The following is a 2,500-nucleotide window of genomic DNA, read 5'->3' as shown; positions in this document are numbered from 1 at the left end:
AAAGAGGTAATCAGACACAGTGCTGTCAAGGCATAATAAGATGCAGTGCTGTAAAAGCGTAATCAGACACAGTGTGGTAAAGAGGTAATCAGACACAGTGCTGAAAAGGTGTAATCAGACATAGTGCTGTAAAGTGGTAATCAGACACAGTGCTGAAAAGGTGTAATCAGACATAGTGCTGTAAAGTGGTAATCAGACGCAGTGCTGTAAAGAGGTAATCCGACACAGTGCTGTAAAGGCGTAATCAGACACAGTGCTGTAAAGGCGTAATCAGACACAGTGCTGTAAAGGCGTAATCAGACACCATGGTGTATTTAAATGATAATCTTTCAGGAACTGTTCATGTGCTGTTTCAGCTCTAAAGGAATAAGAAAGTTTGTTTCTAGCGTTCTCTGGGTTTGGCTTGTTGATGTGTGGGCTGAGTTTATTCAGAGTTTTTTTGCTGGCATATATGAGCACACACACACACACACACACACACACACACACACACACACACACACACACACACACACACACACACACACACACACACACACACTGAAATTGTTTCAGTGTCCACTTAAACCGTAAACTTCTTGCTCTCTATCCCTGTTCTGTATTCTATTCAGATGATGGAGATTTTTATTGACAAACTGGTGTGAGCCGTGTGTGTTCTAGTTTACTTCTGTTTCTCTCACACACACACACACACACACACACACACACACACACACACACACACACACACACACACACACACACACACACACACACACACACACACACACACACAGTTTTATTGGCAGAAGCTGGAACACGGGTCCACACCACAGCTCGATCTGTCCAAGGTTTGATTTGTTTACATTCCCAGAGATGTGGGAGGTCTGAACACACACACACACACACACACACACACACACACACACACACACACACACACACACACACACACACACACAAAGTTATATTGACAACAGATCCCAGTTCTGAGTGTACAATCAGGAACTGTTTTTATTTCCCCAGTTATTCAAACAATAATGTGTCTGATTTTTTTTATTTTTTTTATTTCTCTCACAATGATCCATCATTCGCCCAAGAACAGCATGTTTTGCTTGGCTGAGAGACCTACACTATAACAAGTACAGTCTGAGTATATATTCTAAATAAATAGTTTAGATTTGTTTACTTCTAACATCAAACACAGTGTTCAGACTGTAAAGATTCGCATTGGGTCCATAAGGATCCACACAATGCTCTAAAGATGTAATCAGACACTGTGGTGTACAGTCATATTCACACACTGTGGTGTATCATCATAATCAGACGCTGTGTTGTACAGTCCTAATCAGACACTGTGATGTAAAGATGTAATTAGACACAGTGGTGTACAGTCATAATTAGACGCTGTTTTTTACAACCATAATCAGGCAATTTGGTGTAAAGATGTAATCAGATGCAGTGGTGTAAAGGCATAATCAGACACCATGCTCTAAAGTTGTAATCCGACGATGTGGTGTAAAGTGGTAATCAGACGCTGTGGTGTAAAGTGGTAATCAGACGCTGTGGTGTAAACTGGTAATCAGACGCTGTGGTGTAAAGTGGTAATCAGACGCTGTGGTGTAAAGTGGTAATCAGACGCTGTGGTGTAAAGTCATAATCAGACATCATGATTTTAAATCATAATCAGACACTGTAATTAGCCGGACAACCATAATCAGATTCCATGCTGTGTGTTTAATAACGTTACCGACAACGACTAAAAACCTATCTTTGTCCACATCTTCTCGGCTCTTAGATACTATGATATTGCATATTAATGTGGGGGCGTAGCCTAACTTTGGAAGGCATACGGCTATTAAAATTGGGCCATATTACTTTTAACACGTAACCCTGGCAACAGAATATAGTAGAGAGAGTAATGAGATGAAGAGTTACAATGTCATGAATCCCCCCCCCCCCCCACACACACACACACACACACACACACACACACACACACAGACACACACACACACACACACACACACACACACACACACACACACACACACACACACACACACACACACATTTGGTTTTTCTACACCTGCATTATTTCTAATCCAGTGTTTTATTTCTCTTATATGACAGCAATTTAGTTTACGAACAACACACTGTACGCTTTTATCTATTTATCATTACGGAAACGTGAGTTCGCTTGCCTACGATGTAGCATTCGAGACCATGTCCATACGATTTTATTTGAAAAAGCATGTTTTTTGAAAACGTAAACATAACTTTTTTGAAAAACGCTCTCCAAAGTGAATACATAAAAAAAAAAAATCCATTTTGGCATCACAGCGTGGACTGAGTGTGAAAACGGAGGCTTTTAAAAACTATGACGGCTTTTTAGACTGTGTGGCGTCTTATATAAGAGCTGGAAAGTAAACAGACGGCAAGCTTTTGGGAAACGATTGAAAACGAAAGAGTGGATGTGGACCGTTTTCAGCTGTTTTTAAATTTATCCGCATTAGTGTAG

General features: G+C 40.5%; 1 protein-coding gene across 1 annotated transcript in view; it reads left to right on the top strand.

Annotated features, from left to right (window-relative positions):
• LOC310724779 (teneurin-3-like) overlaps positions 1–2,500 on the top strand; it is a gene marked incomplete at its 3' end in the record, with an annotated part of 164,927 nt that overhangs the window by 157,120 nt on the left and 5,307 nt on the right. The gene's annotated exons all lie outside the window — the stretch shown is intronic.

This window comes from Silurus aristotelis (genome assembly GCF_946808225.1).
Source record: "Silurus aristotelis genome assembly, chromosome: 4".
Taxonomy (NCBI): Eukaryota; Metazoa; Chordata; class Actinopteri; order Siluriformes; family Siluridae; genus Silurus; species Silurus aristotelis.
Note: the sequence above shows the minus strand (reverse complement) of the source record. Positions and strands in the feature narration are given on the sequence as shown.